Here is a 19,934-nt window from a genome sequence, read left to right as displayed (position 1 = left end):
TTTGTTTTTCCAAACCAATTAACCCCAAATGTAATAACCTGTCTTTGTATTGCAGACCCCCCAGTTCTCTAATAACCTTGGTCGCTCTTCTCTGCACCCGCTCTAGTTCAGCTATGTCTTTCTTATACACCGGAGACCAGAACTGTACACAGTATTCTAAGTGTAGTCGCACTAGTGACTTGTATAGTGGTAAAATTTTGTTCTCTTCATGAGCATCTATGCCTCTTTTAATGCATCCCATTATTTTATTTGCCTTTGCAGCAGCTGCCTGACACTGACCACTAAATGTGAGTTTGTCATCTAACCATACACCCAGGTCTTTTTCAGTGACAATTTTACCCAGTGTTTTACATTTAAGCACATAATAATACATCTTATTTGCTCTACCCAAGTGCATGACCTTACATTTATCCCCATTAAAGCTCATTTGCCATTTTTCAGCTCAAGCTTCTAGTTTACGTAAATCTGCCTGTAATATAAAATTGTCCTCCTCTGTATTGATTACCCTGCAGAGTTTAGTGTAATCTGCAAATAATGAAATTCTACTCTGCATGCCCCTTACAAGGTCATAAATAAATATGTTAAAAAGAAGAGGGCCCAATACTGACCCCTGTGGTACCCCACTGCTAACTGTGACCCAGTCCGAGTGTGCTACATTAATAACCACCCTTTGTTTCCTATCCCTGAGCCAGCTCAACCCACTTACACATATTTTCCCCTATCCCCATTGTTCTCATTTTATGCATCAACCTTTTGTGTGGCACCATATCAAAAGCTTTTAAAAAGTCCATGTATACCATGTCCACTGCGTTCCTTTGGTCCAGTCCGGAACTTACCTCTTCATAGAAACTGATCAGATTAGTCTAACAGGAACGGTCCCTCGTAAACCCATGTTGATATTGGGTCATGAGGTTATTCTTCAGAAACTCTAGTACAGTATCTCTTAGAAAGCCCTCCAGAATTTTACCCACAGTAGAGGTTAAGCTTACTGGCCTATAATTTCCAAGTTCAGTTTTTGTCCCCTTTTTGAATATTGACACTACATTTGCTATACGCCAGTCCTGTGATACAGACCCTGTTATTATGGAATCTTTAAAGAAATAAAAATAATTGTCTATCTATGACTGTACTTAATTCCTGCAGTACTCAGGGGTGTATCCCATCCGGGCATGGGGATTTGTCAATTTTAGTAAATTTTAGATGCTGACGTAATTCCTGCTGGGTTAAGCAGGTGACATATAATGGAGAATTTTTGTTATCACTGATCATGCTATCCGTCATGGGATTTTCCTGTGTAAATACTGTTGAAAAAAGTCATTTAGCATATTGGCTTTTTCCTCAACCTCATCCACCATTTCACCCAGACTATTTTTAAGGGGACCGACACTATCATTTTTTAGTTTCTTACTATCTATGTAGTTAAAGAATATTTAGCGATTATTTTTACTTTCTCTGGCAATGAGTCTCTCTGTCGCAATCTTTGCTGTCTTGATTTGCTTTTTACAGAATGTATTTAATCTTCGGTATTTATTTAATGCCTCATCACTACCTACTTGCTTTAATTCTCTAAATGCTTTATTTTTGTCACTTATTGCACCCCTTACAGCTCTATTTAATCATAGTGGTTTCCTCCTATTTCTAGCATGTTTATTCCCATACGGTATATGTTGTGCACAGGTGCTATTCAGGATGCTAATAAACGTCTCCCATTTTCTTTATGTTTTTTTTATCTTTTTATGTCTCAGGATATCATCCCAGTTAATTGCACCAAGATCATCTCTTATCCTTTGGAAATTTGCCTTCCTGAAGTTTAGTGTCCTTGTAACCCCTCTACTACACATCCTATTAAAGGATACATGAAAACTTATTATTTTGTGATCACTATTACTCAAGTGACCCTCAATCCTTATATTTGATATGCGGTCTGGCCTGTTGGTTAATATTAGGTCTAGCAGTGCCCCCCTTCTTGTTGGGTCCTGAAAGGTAATTGTCTCTCATAGTTGTCAAAAACCTATTACCTTTGCTGGAACTACAGGTTTCGGTTCCCCAATGTATTTCAGGGTAGTTGAAGTCTCCCATAATAATGACTTCTCCTTGAGTCGCCGCTTCATCTATTTGCTTGATGAGGATATTCTCTGTTGCTTCCATTATTTTGGAGACTTATAATAAACCTCTATCAGTAAATTATTATTTTTTTCCCCATCCCCTTATCTCCACCCACAGGGACTCTACATTTTCATTAGATTCACATATATTATCATGCAGGATGGGTTTTAAAGATGATTTTACATATAAACACCCCCCTCACTTATTTGTACCGTCATTTCTGAACAGACTATAGCCCTGTAAATTAACAGCCCAGTCATGGCTCTCATCCAGCCATGTCTCAGATATTCCCACCATATCATAACTGTGCTCCAACAAAATTAATTCTAATTCCTCCATTTTGTTGGAGAGGCTTCTGCATTAGTTAACATGTACTTCATGTATCTCTCTGTACCTCTATTCTTTCTTAAATTATTAACTGTTCTAACCTCACCCCCCATGCCACCCCTACCCCCAATTTCATTTTTTGTGCCCAGGTCTCTATCTGCACTATCTTCCCCTCTTTTAAAATTAATACCCTCCCCCAATTCCTAGTTTAAACACTCCTCCAACCATTTTCTCCCCCAGCACATCTGCACCTTCCCCATTGAGGTGCAGCCCGTCCCTAGCGTAGAACCTGTAGCCAACTGAGAAGTCGGCCCAGTTCTCCAGGAACCCAAACTCCTCCTTCCTACATCAATTCTTGAGCCACTTATTAACCATCCAAATCTCCCGTTGCCTCTCTGGCATGGCACGTAGTACAGGCAGTATTTCTGAAAATACCACCTTGGAGGTCCTTGCTTTAAGCTTGCAGCCAAATTCCCTGAAGTCAACTTTAAGGACCTTCCACCTACCTCTAACTTTGTCATTTGTGCCAATGTGCACCATGACCACTGGGTCCTCACCAACCCCTGCCAGCAATCTGTCAACCTGATCAGCGATGTGTCGGACTTGAGTGCCAGGTAGGCAGCACACCGTTCAACGATCCCTGTCTTTGTGACAAATTGTCCTTTCTGCTCCCCTAATAATTGAGTCCCCCACTACCAGCACCTGTCTGGCTTGCCCTGCTCTCCTATTTTCCCCCTTACTGGAGCAGAAACTCCTCCGGCTTTCAGAGGACATGCCTTGCTGCAGCAGTGTTACCCCTGTACTGGCACCCCCCTCATCCGCCAACTTAGCAAACTTATTGGGGTGTGCCAGATCAGTCTTTTTAGGATAAAATGTGTTTTCATTTACTCATTTGTCTGCCCTATAATCCTTCAGGTGCAGCTTTATATAATTTCCCCCCGCTGGTATTTCCTGTTGGTAATAGTCTCATTTGGATGTCCAACAATATGGCTGTAGTTTAAGCCAGTCAGTAAAAGACCAGTAATGGTTTATCTCCCTTCTGTTTATGTTCTTTACCCTGCACCTATCTACTGTTTCTTTTAGGAAATAGGCAGCATATTCTCTAATAGTATGTACTTAATCCTTTATTTTGTGGTTTATTTTACTCCCTCTGTGATCTCTTTCTATTTCAGCACACTTTCTCTTTTGGAGGTAATTTCCACTTTGCTCTGCCCTCCAGTTCTTTAGGAGGAAGATGAAACACTCAATGGCCTTTTAGGCAGTATAGGTCCAAGTTGCCATAATCTGGTCTGTGGTTAGGGCTATCTCAGCTCAGGCAGGAACCACTAGGAACTGTGGGGTCAGGATCTCTAGTCTGTACAGGAAGTGGAGGGGTCAGTTGCAGTTTTAAGTGTGTTATCTATTTTGCATAGTGCATTGCTACACAATCATAACATTATCACCAGCCCACTCCATTTTTTGTGTGCTGAGAAGCCATCATGCGTGCTGTGGATGCCCTGACCATGCTATTGTGATTCTTGTCTTTAGAGGTGGCAGACATCAAGTGGCAACAACAGCATGCATTATTCATTGCTACCCAGGTTCTATGGTTTATAGTCCCTCCCAGGTGTTCCTGGAAGAGGCGATGTCACTGGCAGCAAAGGTCTGAGTTACAATAGTTTAGTCTGTGGTTAGGGCTATCTCAGCTAACGCAGGAACCACAAAGAACTGCTGGGTCAGAATCTCTAGTGTGTACTGGAATCGGCAAGGTCAGTTGCAGTTTTTAGGGTGTTACTATTTTCCTGAGTGAGTTGCTACACTCTCATAACAGAGACACAGTAACATTATTAGGCAAAAGCAGCTGGATTATATGAAAGTGCAGAAAGGTAGAGAGGAGAGTGCAGAAACATAAAGGCTCAGCCATGGCAGTAGCAGCAGGTGAATGTGCCCGCTCTATTCAATTACAGCACCACTTAAGTGTTTCCTTTTATTTCAGTGCTGGAGTGGTGTCACTAATGTAAGTCCCCAGCCCCTATAAATATATAAATATACTCACCAACAGCAGTCTTCATCTCTTCCTGGCGCCACTCCAATCCTGCACTGCCATCTTGTGACCACAACTTTTGACTGGCTGGAAGTCAGAAGTAACAGTCATTAGTTCTCACTGTAAGTCTCTGGGAGCCTCAATCTGGCCTCATTTTGGTTCTCATAGACTTACATTAAGAAGTGATCTCCGGCTCGCCCAGCAAACACTGGAGTGATCTCACAAGTCACAAACTGAGGAAGACAGACCGGAGTGATGCCTATAACAGATGATGTCGGTGGCTGGTAAGTATGAGACTAAGTGGAGAGAACTTACATTTGTGACACCTCTGTAGTGGTAAAATAAAAAAATCCCGCTGATGTGGTGCTTTAAAGAATTTTTCCCATGAGAGCAAGTTATCACCTATCTCACCTACAGCGGGAACTCCCAAATCCCCAGATCTAGGCTTACAAATACCCCACTGGAACAGAAAAGTGGCAGCTCATGTGACTCCTGGACACAACTGAGCAAAGTGCTACTTAAATTATAAAAATAACCCCACCAAATATTGTTGCTTTGTCCTACTTGCAATATATTTTATTATAGATAGAAGAGGAATCCTCATCAGAAGCCTGACATTCTTATATGCCTTCTTGTTCTTCATCTCTCCCTCAATTTTTTGGGGGGATATCATGGCTGTCGGAATACTAATTTATTTTTACTTAATTAGCCTGATCACTGTTTTTCATGCCTTCTGTTTTAGAATCCACAACTGTGGCTGACACTTCTGGTGTTTTAATATAAACACAGTCTAGACTTTAATGACTTTACTCCGGAAATTGATAGTAAAAAAAAAAAACAAACTCTGAAAACTTGAGTGATATTTATTTTTCAGCCATAAAGAAAAAAAGCGTTAGGATAGTTTTTTTATGTAGTAATCAAAAGAAAAATAAAAGTAGAAGCAGAAAATACATAACCCGAAATTCCCGAAACAGAGTGCATGTATTTTTATAAGGCATATTATGTTCCAAAACCAACTGTTGAAGTAATATGTTGATGCACTGTAGAAGTTAAATATTAAAGTTTATATGAGTGCTGGTTGCTAGGCAGACCTTAAATCTTAATCCTTTCACTGCTAGTGAGACCTGCAGAGCGTGTCACTGCTCATAGGATAATGACTGGCTTGAGTCCATTTTATCAGTGCCAATAATTACTTGAAATTGTAGACTGAATAGAAAGGGGAACAGAAAAGGTAGAATATTCAAGACTGCTCAGCTTTCTCCTGTGCAAGAAAGTTTGAGGAATAAATACAAGTCATCATTCTTAAAAAAGCTTTTACATCAAAACTGTGTTATCAAACTGAGTAAAATAATTTATTGTGTCTTATTAAAATGTGATACTATATTGTGGACAACATTGCAATACCATACATTTTGCATTACTGAATAGTTCTATCCAGAGGCGTTGCTAGGTGGCTCAACTCAGGGGGAAAGCAAAACATCTGAGTGGGCCCACAACCAGGTTACCCTGATTACAACTACAGAGGTGCACCCTAAGGCTATGTGCACACGTAGATTTAGGCCCTGCGGATTTTTCCACTCGGATTTTGAAAAATCTCCAGGTAAATTCTCAGGTCAAAAGACCTGCGGTTTACCTGTGAACCACTGACAAATGAATTAGTTAATCTCTGCACAGCCTCCCCGGCTGACCGGAGATGAACTAATGAGCGAGGGAAAGTTTCTGAACTTTTTCCCATGCTCATCAGTTCACCTTAGGTCAGCCAGGGGACTCTGCGCAGCCTCACTGATGTCACCGGCAATGGGAATAGAGAGGCTAAGTGCCAGAAAAGGAGCATCTTATAGATACACCTTTTCTGGGGTGTCTGGGGGCAGATTTTTGTAGCCAGGGAGGAGCCAAAAACAATGGTCCCTCTCAAGGCTATTCATATCTGCCCTCACTCACTGGCTTTCCCTCTCCTGTTGAGAAATTACCGTGGGAGCCCACGCAATTTTTTTCAACGAATTAACCCCTTTATTTAACACCTACATGTCCCAAATTTTACACACATACCCACACAATCTAATTATTAGTCAAAGATATATAAAAAAACTAAATGAAATGAAATGTTTTACTGTATGTAAACCATGTGTCATTTAATGTTGGGTTTTGTATTGATTTTACAGAAGCCGGCAATTGATTTAGCGACTATTCTGCTATGTAGAACTCTATGAAATATAAATATATATGTGTGTGTCTCAATGACATGTATATATATATGTATTCTATGTGTATATATCTATTCTTTCTATTCTTTAGTAAACATGCCAGTGTGATTTTACTGTATCGCGCACTGATTTGCGGCTTTTGTTAAAGGACACTGGTGCGTACTTCTCGCAAGTTACACGTGTGGTCTATACAATCGCAGCATGCTGCGATTTCTTCAGCTCGTAAAATACGGCTGAGAAATATACGGATGATGGGAGCTGCCCCATAGAGTAAAATTGGTACGAGTGCAATGCGTAGTTTTTTTGCCACGTGTAGTACGGGCCAGATTGGGGGATGGTCCACTGCTTACCGCGCACAGACGACACTGAGACGAGACGGAGGCAGATTTTGGGGAACAACAGGTCTGAGTTTATTGGCCGTCCTCCTGATGACCGTAGCAATACACCGCAGCACCTTTACATCTCTCCGTATTCAGGCCCGAGTACCTGCACCTTCCTTCTGTCATAGTGATGTTCCTCGCGGCTCTTTCACTGGGGCTGCCCTAGGCCTATCTACCGCCAGCACTTCACCAGTCCGAGGTCGTCGTCAATTTGGTACCCCCGGGGCCTCGTCTGTTCTGCGGTTCTTCGTGTCGGGGCCACCCCCCTGACTTCTTTTCTCCTCAGTCCCCTGGTCGAGCTCTCCTCTACTGTTCGTTCTCCTTCACTGTCTCTTCTCCTCCTGAGCTCCTCCCAGGACTGGTACCCTCTCCTGTCCTATTTATCTCCCTGCTCGGGAAATCCCCTCCTGGGTTCCTGTCTCCCTGCCCCCCATGACTAAGCATTTTCGTAGCCTTAAGCTGATGTCAAGTCCTGTTCTCACGCTCCCCCCTGCAATCTTCTGGTCAAATGTAGGTACTGCACTCCTATTCCATTTTCCCCAGCTGTTTCCCTTCTACTATTACAAGCATCATCTTCAGTGCACCAACCATCCCTTCTCTCCCTACAGACAAGTCCGTCCATCAGGTCACCTTCTCTACACTCGCACACGTCTGTATTTCTCGCTTGTGTGACTCTGGCCTTATGTTTTTCCTCTGACCGTTCCACTCCTGGTTTTGGCTTACAAATACTGGGGTAAAAAATTCACCAAATACTGAATGTATGCATGTGGCCTAAGGCCAGAGTCACACTAATCATATGAAAAATCAGTTCGAGTCTCTCTGCTGAGTGTAATGCAAGCGTCATGCGAGTATGATCCGATTTCTCACACCAAGCATCCGATTTACATCCGAATGCAGTGCGATTGTTATCTGATTACAATGCGATTTTAACATGAGATCTTACATAGAGCCATTCTCTATGTCATTTACACATCACTTTCAAAGGAAATATTCGTCAAAACACCCCATCTCCAGCACAGGCCGCAAGCCGCGGTATTTCCTGCCGTCTGGCCGCCGCCAGGACCCCCCCACGGGACCTGCCGCTGCCTGCCCACCAGGTACATACACACACACATGTACACACACATGTACGTACACACAAACATGTGCGTACATGCACACATACAAGTACGTACGTACACACACATACACCCCCACACGTACCCACATACACACACATACTCACATACACACATACACACACACATACGTACTGATATACACACACGTACTCACATACACACACACACTCGCACACACACGTGTACTCACATACACACACACACTCACACACACACTCACATATACACACACACATACGCACATACACACACTCACACACACATACACACACTCACATACATACACTCACATACACACGTCCTCACATATACACACACACTCATATACACACACACTCTCACTCATATACACACACACTCACGTACTCACATACACACACATACTCACATACACACACATACTCACATACACACACATACTCACATACACACACATACTCACATATACACACACATGTATTCACACACACATACACACACGTACTCACATACACACACATGTACTCACATACACACACATACTCACATACACAGACACGTACTCACATACACACACACACGTACTCACATACACACACTGTGAGGTAGCGCTGTTATTCAAGGTTGGGGGACACTCGCTTGGCAGCCACACAATCAGATCCAGCTCGGGTTTTCATAAGCCATAACAGTCCATGAGGTTTATTTGCCATCATAAACCACAGCAGCAATATACAACAGCGCAGCTTCCATTATATAGCTTCACATGACAGCATAGCGTCCATTATACAGGCTATTTAGCCCCAGGGTTATCTCACCCACGTCAGGGTTCCCATATGGCTGTTTCTCCAGGCTGCAGACATCCACTCACTCCTCAGGGACTCTCAGACACTGGCCGCCATTACCCACACAGCCGCTCCACAGGCTGTTAGTGAGGAGATCCTTCTCCTCATGGGACCTTCCAAACTGGACCAATCAGGTCCCAGCATTCACTCTTGTGACCTACCCTGGCTACGTTATATGGTCCGTAGCCACGCCCCCTGGGTCACATGGCTATGACCTCATCTCAGGTCCTTCACCTACTCACACAGCCTTTTACTATAGGTGTTATCAGACACACCCCTGGGTGGGTTTGTGGGCAGCTAGAACCCACCCATCTCTCCAGCTGCCTGAAGGCTTCTCCCTAACACATAGGCACGACAGATCAGCTCTGCTGATCAGCACATAACCAAGCCTTCATCTCAAAGCCACCCACTTTGAGACACACCACGGCCACTCCGTATTCTGCCACTCATCCTCTCTCTTGGGACATCCACACAGCGCCCCCTAGTGGACACAGTGGTCATTACACCACATACCCCGCCCCTCTGTTCAAACTTGTGGGGTTGAACACACAATCTTACACCAGGATCTCGAGACCGGGCACACATTACACCTTGCCCCACAGGTCGAGAGAACGGTCTCCATCTGTCATACGGCCTCATCTCTGCATTAGGCCTCCCCCGCCCCAAGCGGTCAGAATATCGGTCATTGTCTTTGACCCTCCATTTGCAGTCTGTCTGCATCATCAGACACTGTTTAGTCACCACCCTCCTAGAGTGCGCTTCGTCATCTGACCGTTCTCCCACTGACCGGCTCTCCCGGTTGGTACGGTCATCAGTCTTAATCGGTCCTACTGTCTGGCCTGAGTCTGACCCATTCAGCGTCTCACAGGAACTGCTGTCTCTCAGCCTTGCACGGCCCATCGTACTGCCACTTTCTGACATTCTTCGGCCACCTGCCATGTCACTACTTGGAGGAACCCTTCGGGTCCTTACATCTTGGGTTGGAGGCGGCCGCCACCTGGTATTCCGTACTTCTTTATTAATTCGCTGACGGTCCAGCCTCAACTGCTCAATTTCTTTCAGGTACCCCACCCGATACTCCACGAGCATCCGAAAATCTCTCAGGCTCTCCATGGAGCCAACCACGATGATGGGAATTCTACCCACTTCACTGGATACCGGGTCTTCATCATCAGGAGGGATCCTCACCCTCATCACACCGGAGATATTCACGAGGTCTTGCATCACCTTCCCGGATCTTCCAATGATTCTCCCAATCAGAGCTTTGGGTACCGGAACCACATCTTTCCGCAAACCCCGCCGATCCATAGCCTCTCTTGCTATCTCTAGGCGTCGAGCAGCCTTCACATTACTCTGCCTAACCAATTGTTTGACACGTAGACACTGCAAATGCATCTCTTTCAGGACAGCTACTCGGTTTGATGTATCTTCTCTGGCTGATACTATCACTAACTGCCGAGTCTCAGGTGCCCAGTGCACCTCACACGCCTTGACCGCCTCTTTGAAAGCTTCATGCACACCTTCCTCAGCACAGGCTTCTTGCATGTCCTCTGGTACATCAATCACAGACTGGAAGGTCATGGTCTTGCTCTCTTCCTGGACCGAAGGATCTGGCTTTACCACGGACACTTCCCTCACTACAGTTGCCCCGACCGGGTGACTGTCTTCTTTAGTTCTTAACCCACCAACTTCACACGATGGGATCACTTCATGTCCCTTTGCCACGATGACTACTGACAGTTCTGTCTTATTATCACTCGCGTTCACCCGCGGTAAGTCTTTGTCCAACTTCTCTCGCAGAAGACTTTTTACTACTCCTCTGAGTTCCTCCATCTCTTCCTTGAGGTTCTTGTTCACACTTTGCCAGGTGGACAGGTGACCTCTGAGCTCGGCCATTTGTCTCAGTACGCTTTCTCGTTTGACATGTTCATCCACCTCTTCTCTGAGGGCCTGATTCAGTCCTTGCCACGTTACCATGTGACCTTTGAGCTCAGAGACTTCTTTCTCTAGCCCTGCTATTCTGTGCTCCCTGTCTCTCTCAGAGCCACAGTCACCCCCAGAGTCTGAGTCATCCCTCCAGTTACTCACTAACCATGTGAGTACTTCAGCCGTCTTATCCAGCAGGTTAGTGCCAGTTTTGTCACGAGATGTCTGGTCCGTCCGTTGGGCTGACATACCCCTTTTCCTGGTCACTTCCACCTCTGACCTTTCCACGTCAGGAGCCATCACCGTCTTCGCATTGGTTAGCCCAACAGTAGGAATGTCTCCACCCTCCTGGCATATATCATCAAACCTGACAAAGTCCCGGCCCTACTCCAAGGCATACACTAAGTATGATGGTATACTGCCCCCTTGGCACTCACTGCCTTCGAGACCCTCAAACATTATTCTGTCTACCGCATAGTTCACTGTGACCCCATGTGCACAGCGAACCTGGACCATTTTCTCAGTCAGACAGAAAGTGAGAGGAGTTCCTACCAGCGTCACCTGACTCTTTGAGTCCAACCGTCCCGAGATCCCTTCCCGGTGTAGCATCACGGAACACACTTGCGGCCAGTCATCACTCGGAAAGAATATCCCACATTCTGGAAATGACATACATGAACACTGCAGTTTCCCAGACATACCCACTGAGCCAACCAGTGCTGCCATTTCATCAAACTCTGCCCCTTTCTGGACCACCACCCCAATTTGGGTTACCGCCTCCCTCTGAGACTCCACCCCTTTTTGGGTTACCACCCCAATTTGGGACTCCACCCCCTTTTGGGACTCCACTTCTTTTTTGGCTACCACCCCAATTTGGGACTCCACCCCTTTTTGGGCTACCACCCCGGTTTGGGTCACCACCCCCTTTTGGGACTCCACCCCCTTTCGGGATCTCCCCATGTCTGTTATACCGGTCTTCTCAGACCACAGTTCACACCACACAGTTTGTCTCTCACGATACCACACAAGTCCTTGCTGGCACCACCACAGCTCCTGCTGTCACCGATCACCGGCACCACCGGCTGCTGTTCACACACACAGCGGCTGGAGTCACTGCAGCTCCTACTGCGCCGTCTTCGTGGACCCGCCGATCCACCGGAAGCCGCTTGTCACCTTCGTGGCCCCACCGAGCCACATCAAGCCACTTGTCACCTTCTTGACTCCCACTGAGCCACGGCAGGCTGAGTTGAGAAAAAAGAAGAAAAAAAACACACCACAAAAAACTCCAAAACTCACGTGTCCTGACTGTGTGCTATTCAGGACGCTCCTGTCTCCACTTGAGACCGTCCAACACACAGGGCGCACCGGGTGCGATTCAGGGAGCGACCCTCCTCCCAGGGTCTCCCCACACACCGGCCTCACCAGGTTCAGGGGCTTGGCAGGTGCTCTTCAGGACATCTGTCTCCGCCTGAGACTGCCCAACACTCGTGCCTCACCAGGTCCAAGGTCACACCACGTGCTCCTGGGATCCGACTCTGCTCCCAGGGCTGACCCTCCAGGACCTTTCCTCACTGGACCCTCCAGGTACACTGTCTTCCTCACTGACCCAGGTCAGTACCACACGAACAGCTGTCCGATACCTGTGTCGGCCACACGGGTCACCGTTTTACTCATTGACCCAGGTCAGTACCACACGAACACCAGTCCGTTTCTCCTGTGTCGCCCACACAGCTCCTCGGGTACCTCTTCTCCACAGAGGCACCCTAGCAATCACCAGTCTCTTTCTCCTGGGGAAGCAGCCTCACTGAGCTCACCGATCCGGACAGCGCCTTACTCACTAGGCCGCCCCACGGTTTCCATAACCACAGCCGGACAGTGACTTCCCCACTTGCAGGCCATCACAGACTCTGCTCACACGTGGCCGGTCAGCAGCACATCACACGGCTTCCACAACCGTCAGCCCTCCTGGCTCAGCGTTGCTCTTTGCCACCGAATTTTGCCGTCCTTATCCGTTGCTCACAGCAACAAGGCTACACCACTGCCCGCATTCTCCACCAATTGTGAGGTAGCGCTGTTATTCAAGGTTGGGGGACACTCGCTTGGCAGCCACACAATCAGATCCAGCTCGGGTTTTCATAAGCCATAACAGTCCATGAGGTTTATTTGCCATCATAAACCACAGCAGCAATATACAACAGCGCAGCTTCCATTATATAGCTTCACATGACAGCATAGCGTCCATTATACAGGCTATTTAGCCCCAGGGTTATCTCACCCACGTCAGGGTTCCCATATGGCTGTTTCTCCAGGCTGCAGACATCCACTCACTCCTCAGGGACTCTCAGACACTGGCCGCCATTACCCACACAGCCGCTCCACAGGCTGTTAGTGAGGAGATCCTTCTCCTCACGGGACCTTCCAAACTGGACCAATCAGGTCCCAGCATTCACTCTTGTGACCTACCCTGGCTACGTTATATGGTCCGTAGCCACGCCCCCTGGGTCACATGGCTATGACCTCATCTCAGGTCCTTCACCTACTCACACAGCCTTTTACTATAGGTGTTATCAGACACACCCCTGGGTGGGTTTGTGGGCAGCTAGAACCCACCCATCTCTCCAGCTGCCTGAAGGCTTCTCCCTAACACATAGGCACGACAGATCAGCTCTGCTGATCAGCACATAACCAAGCCTTCATCTCAAAGCCACCCACTTTGAGACACACCACGGCCACTCCGTATTCTGCCACTCATCCTCTCTCTTGGGACATCCACACAGCGCCCCCTAGTGGACACAGTGGTCATTACACCACAACACGTACTCACATACACACACACGTACTCACATATACACACACACGTACTCACATACACACACACGTACTCATATACACACACACGTACACACACGTACTCACATACACACACAAACAAGTACTCACATACACACACAAACACGTACTCACATACACATACACGTACACACACACGTACTCACATACACACACAAACACGTACTCACATACACACACACGTACTCACATACACACACGTACTCACATACACACACACACATACTCACATACACCACGTACTCACATATACACACACACACGTACTCACATACACACGTACTCACATACACACACAAACACACACACAAACACACACTCACGTACTCACATACACACAAACACGTACTCACATACACACACATGTAAACACATATACACACACATACTCACATACACACACACGTACTCATATATGCACACACACACGTACTCACATGCACATACACACGTGCTCACATACACACGTTATCAGGATCCTGACAGCGCCGGCATACAGCCTCCGCTGAGCAGGGACTCACCCACACTGTAGGGAACCCTGTGGACAAGAACAGCCAGAAAGTACAGATGCACAGGACCTGAGCGCTGAAGTTTAACAAGCCGGCACAGGACCTACAGTCATATGACTGCAAGGGGGTGGGGCTTAGCATCCTGCATTCAGAGAAGGTAGAAAACTCAGAGTAGGGCAAAACGGAGGTCATACACAGTACAGGCAAACGAGGTACAGGAGTGATAAACAGACGGGAGGTCAGACAAAGCCAAAGGTCATACACAAGAGGGCGGTGCGGTACCAAAGGGACGAGCAGAGAGCAGTAAATTCACAAGCAGAGAGTCATACATGAGAGAGCGGTGCAGTGCAAGAGGGGCAGGCAGAACTCGTAACAGGGACAGAACCAGATCACAACCAAACAAGCAACAAGTTATCAGGCACAAGGCACACGTATACAAGAGGTCAACTAACTCAGCCGAGGGCAGGAGTATACAGTGGGGCAAAAAAGTATTTAGTCAGTCAGCAATAGTGCAAGTTCCACTACTTAAAAAGATGAGAGGCATCTGTAATTTACATCATAGGTAGACCTCAACTATGGGAGACAAACTGAGAAAAAAAAATCCAGAAAATCACATTGTCTGTTTTTTTTTCCTTTTATTTGCATATTATGGTGGAAAATAAGTATTTGGTCAGAAACAAAATTTCATCTCAATACTTTGTGATATATCCTTTGTTGGCAATGACAGAGGTCAAACGTTTTCTGTAAGTCTTCACAAGGTTGCCACACACTGTTGTTGGTATGTTGGCCCATTCCTCCATGCAGATCTCCTCTAGAGCAGTGATGTTTTTGGCTTTTCGCTTGGACTTTCAACTCCCTCCAAAGGTTTTCTATAGGGTTCAGATCTGGAGACTGGCTAGGCCACTCCAGGACCTTGAAATGCTTCTTATGAAGCCACTCCTTCGTTGCCCTGGTGGTGTGCTTTGGATCATTGTCATGTTGCAAGACCCAGCCACATTTCATCATCAGTGCCCTTGCTGATGGAAGGAGGTTTGCACTCAAAATCTCACGATACATGGCCCCATTCATTCTTTCATGTACCCGGATCAGTCATCCTGGCCCCTTTGCAGAGAAACAGCCCCAAAGCATGATGTTTCCACCACCATGCTTTACAGTAGGTATGGTGTTTGATGGATGCAACTCAGTATTCTTTTTCCTCCAAACACGACAAGTTGTGTTTCTACCAAACAGTTCCAGTTTGGTTTCATCAGACCATAGGACATTCTCCCAAAACTCCTCTGGATCATCCAAATGCTCTCTAGCAAACTTCAGACGGGCCCGGACATGTACAGGCTTAAGCAGTGGGACACGTCTGGCACTGCAGGATCTGAGTCCATGGTGGCGTAGTGTGTTACTTATGGTAGGCCTTGTTACATTAGTCCCAGCTCTCTGCAGTTCATTCACTAGGTCCCCCCGCGTGGTTCTGGGATTTTTGCTCACCGTTCTTGTGATCATTCTGACCCCACGGGGTGGGATTTTGCGTGGAGCACCAGATCGAGGGAGATCATCAGTGGTCTTGCATGTCTTCCATTTTCTAATTATTGCTCCCACAGTTGATTTCTTCACTCCAAGCTGGTTGACTATTGCAGATTCAGTCTTCCCAGCCTGGTGCAGGGCTACAATTTTGTTTCTGGTGTCCTTTGACAGCTCTTTGGTCTTCACCATAGTGGATTTTGGAGTCAGACTGTTTGAGGGTGTGCACAGGTGTCTTTTTATACTGATAACAAGTTTAAACAGGTGCCATTACTACAGGTAATGAGTGGAGGAAAGAGGAGACTCTTAAAGAAGAAGTTACAGGTCTGTGAGAGCCAGAAATCTTGATTGCTTGTTTCTGACCAAATACTTATTTTCCACCATAATATGCAAATAAAAGGAAAAAAAAACAGACAATGTGATTTTCTGGATTTTTTTTTTCTCAGTTTGTCTCCCATAGTTGAGGTCTACCTATGATGTAAATTACAGACGCCTCTCATCTTTTTAAGTGGTGGAACTTGCACTATTGCTGACTGGCTAAATACTTTTTTGCCCCACTGTAACTGACACCAGACCTAGGTCCAGCGAACATTAAATAGCCGCCCTCAGCCAGAGAGAGGCAGAACAATTAACCCCCAGTCTGACCAGGACGGGCCAAAGCGAAACCCCATCCTGGATCATGACAGTACCCTCCTCTCAATTGGGGGCCACCGGACCCCCAGGTCTCTCAGGGTACTTGGCTTGAAAGGCCCGGACCAACCAATCCGCATGAACCGATCGAGCAGGAAGCCACGAGCGTTCTTCAGGACCATAGCCTTTCCAATGTACCAGATATTGAAGGGCACGACGGACCAACCTGGAGTCGACAATTCGTTCCACCTCGTACTCCGACTGCCCGTCTACCAAAAACGGTGGCGGGGAAGCTGATGATCCCTCCCCACCGGACCTCACAGGTTTCAAAAGGGCCTTATGGAAAACATTTGGGATCCGCAGAGATGGCGGGAGACGCAATCGAAAAGCCACTGGGTTAACTGCTTCGGTAATTTCATAGGGACCTATAAACTTGGGTCCAAGCTTAGCAGAGGGGACCTTGAGCCTTATATTCTTGGTGGACAACCATACCTTATCCCCAATCTGGAACACCGGTCCCGCGGATCATTTTTAAATTTAAATTTGTCCTGGGTAGAGTTGAGCGAAACGGGTCGAAAAAATTCAAAAGTCGCCGACTTTTGGCAAAGTCGGGTTTCATGAAACGAAACCCGACCCTAGGATGAGGTCAGCCACGAGGTCGGCGACTTGCGCGCCAAAGTCGCGTTTCAAAAGTTTGTTTTGCGCTCTTTTTCAGCCAATCAGGATCCACGGACACTGTGGGCAACGTGATGACATAGGCACGGGTCACCACCATCTTTCAGAAGAGCATGCAAGTGATTGGCTTGCTTTGGGGGGCGTCACAGGGGGTATAAAAGGGCGTGCACGCCGACCGCCATCTTACTTCTGCCGATCTCAGTATAGGGAGAGGTTGCTGCTGATTCTGTAGGGAGAGCGTTAGGCAGGGAAGAAGACCAAAAAACTGCTTCTGCTGCTAGCGATTTGGCCTGCACAACACACCAGTCACTGTGTGTGCAGTGCAAGGGGAGGCTATATAGTGGTGTATCAGTGGTGTTGGTTGTTGGGCTGCCTTCTAAGGCTTCCTGACAGGCTGGCATTGCTGTTTACCCACTGCTCCGCAAACTGCTTTTTTAAAAGCAATCCAATCTCCCTTATCCTCTAGTCACTTTGGTCACAGCTGTGCCATCGAGCCTGTCACATAGCGCTCAGATATTCATTGGGCCTCAAACTGCTTTTTTAAAAGCAATCCCAATTTTTTTTTTTTGTCCTGCTGAGAAGAAAAAAAAACTGCTTCTGCTGCTGATAGCAATTTGGCCTGCACAACACACCAGTCACTGTGTGTGCAGTGCAAGGGGAGGCTATATTGTGGTGTATCAGTGGTGTTGGTTGTTGGGCTGCCTTTTAAGGCTTCCTGACAGGCTGGCATTGCTGTTTACCCACTGCTCCGCAAACTGCTTTTTTAAAAGCAATCCAATCTCCCTTATCCTCTAGTCACTTAGGTCACAGCTGTGCCATCGAGCCTGTCACATAGCGGCGCTCAGATATCAGTGGGCCTCACACAATCCAAAAGTGTCCAGTGTCCAAAAGTGTGTGCAGAGATTCAAAATCTCACTTATCCTCTAGTCACTTAGGTCACAGCTGTGCCATCGAGCCTGTCACATAGCGCTCAGATATTCATTGGGCCTCACACAATCCAAAAGTGTCCAGTGTCCAAAAGTGTGTGCAGAGATTCAAAATCTCACTTATCCTCTAGTCACTTAGGTCACAGCTGTGCCATCAAGCCTGTCACATAGCACTCAGATATCAGTGGGCCTCACACAATCCAAAAGTGTCCAGTGTCCAAAAGTGTGTGCAGAGATTCAAAATCTCACTTATCCTCTAGTCACTTAGGTCACAGCTGTGCCATCGAGCCTGTCACATAGCGCTCAGATATCAGTGGGCCTCACACAATCCAAAAGTGTCCAGTGTCCAAAAGTGTGTGCAGACATTCAAAATCTCACTTATCCTCTAGTCACTTAGGTCACAGCTGTGCCATCAAGCCTGTCACATAGCGCTCAGATATCAGTGGGCCTCACACAATCCAAAAGTGTCCAGTGTCCAAAAGTGTGTGCAGAGATTCAAAATCTCACTTATCCTCTAGTCACTTAGGTCACAGCTGTGCCATCGAGCCTGTCACATAGCGCTCAGATATTCATTGGGCCTCACACAATCCAAAAGTGTCCAGTGTCCAAAAGTGTGTGCAGAGATTCAAAATCTCACTTATCCTCTAGTCACTTAGGTCACAGCTGTGCCATCAAGCCTGTCACATAGCGCTCAGATATCAGTGGGCCTCACACAATCCAAAAGTGTCCAGTGTCCAAAAGTGTGTGCAGAGATTCAAAATCTCACTTATCCTCTAGTCACTTAGGTCACAGCTGTGCCATCGAGCCTGTCACATAGCGCTCAGATATTCATTGGGCCTCACACAATCCAAAAGTGTCCAGTGTCCAAAAGTGTGTGCAGAGATTCAAAATCTCACTTATCCTCTAGTCACTTAGGTCACAGCTGTGCCATCAAGCCTGTCACATAGCGCTCAGATATCAGTGGGCCTCACACAATCCAAAAGTGTCCAGTGTCCAAAAGTGTGTGCAGAGATTCAAAATCTCACGTATCCTCTAGTCACTTAGGTCACAGCTGTGCCATCGAGCCTGTCACATAGCGCTCAGATATTCATTGGGCCTCACACAATCCAAAAGTGTCCAGTGTCCAAAAGTGTGTGCAGAGATTCAAAATCTCACTTATCCTCTAGTCACTTAGGTCACAGCTGTGCCATCAAGCCTGTCACATAGCGCTCAGATATCAGTGGGCCTCACACAATCCAAAAGTGTCCAGTGTCCAAAAGTGTGTGCAGAGATTCAAAATCTCACTTATCCTCTAGTCACTTAGGTCACAGCTGTGCCATTGAGCCTGTCACATAGCGCTCAGATATTCATTGGGCCTCACACAATCCAAAAGTGTCCAGTGTCCAAAAGTGTGTGCAGAGATTCAAAATCTCACTTATCCTCTAGTCATTTAGGTCACAGCTGTGCCATCAAGCCTGTCACATAGCGCTCAGATATCAGTGGGCCTCACACAATCCAAAAGTGTCCAGTGTCCAAAAGTGTGTGCAGAGATTCAAAATCTCACTTATCCTCTAGTCACTTAGGTCACAGCTGTGCCATCGAGCCTGTCACATAGCGCTCAGATATTCATTGGGCCTCACAAAATCCAAAAGTGTCCAGTGTCCAAAAGTGTGTGCAGAGATTCAAAATCTCACTTATCCTCTAGTCACTTAGGTCACAGCTGTGCCATCAAGCCTGTCACATAGCGCTCAGATATCAGTGGGCCTCACACAATCCAAAAGTGTCCAGTGTCCAAAAGTGTGTGCAGAAATTCAAAATCTCCCCTGTCCTATAGAAACCTTGTACCTTGTTTTACATACTATATAGTTTGTTGGATTTTGTCTACATTTCTACCAAAAATGAGGAAGGCTGGTGGAAGAGGCCGTGGAATTGGGTGGGGGTTGGC

This window comes from Dendrobates tinctorius, unplaced genomic scaffold, assembly GCF_039654945.1.
Source record: "Dendrobates tinctorius isolate UK_male_01 unplaced genomic scaffold, ASM3965494v1 ptg000162l, whole genome shotgun sequence".
In the NCBI taxonomy this organism is placed as follows: domain Eukaryota; kingdom Metazoa; phylum Chordata; class Amphibia; order Anura; family Dendrobatidae; genus Dendrobates; species Dendrobates tinctorius.
The sequence above is the reverse complement of the archived record's forward strand: the minus strand, read 5'-3'. Positions refer to the sequence as shown.